Below are 599 nucleotides of genomic sequence, written 5' to 3' on the forward strand. Positions count from 1 at the left end.
TGAACATCTTGTGTAATTAATCTTTCCATGTAATTGTAGTGTAGCTATGCATGTAATGCACAAAATAGAAAAGTAGGAATAAAGACTTTTTTTTTTACTTTATCAATTTTCACAGCATATTCTTTACAGCATTTAAGTTTTATACAGCACTGTCCACTTTAACATATAAAACCCTTACATGAAGCATACAAAAAAAACACACAAAAAAAATCATACACAAAATAAAAGCTTAAAAATACACGCACAAACACAAAGAAATTAAAGACAAATAAAAATGCAAGAATCTGTTCACTTTACAGCTACTAAAAGTAGCAGTAGTTTAGTTACGATGGGGTACTCATCTTGAATGTTTCCATGTATTGTAAAAATTGCTGCCATGCCTTGACAAATTTAGCAGTTGAACCTGCCAATGTACATCTCATCTTTTCTAAATGCAAAAACCTCATAAGCTATGCAGGCCTCTGTTCATGTGTAGGAGGGGGCTCCTGTTTCCACGTCAGAAGTACCAAACGTCTCGCAATCAACGTAGCAAAAGCTACTATATTTGAATTATTCTTGGAAAGTAAAATATTTGGAGGTATGACTCCAAAAATTGCAGT

This window comes from Poecilia formosa, unplaced genomic scaffold (assembly GCF_000485575.1).
Source record: "Poecilia formosa unplaced genomic scaffold, Poecilia_formosa-5.1.2 Scaffold640, whole genome shotgun sequence".
NCBI lineage: Eukaryota > Metazoa > Chordata > Actinopteri > Cyprinodontiformes > Poeciliidae > Poecilia > Poecilia formosa.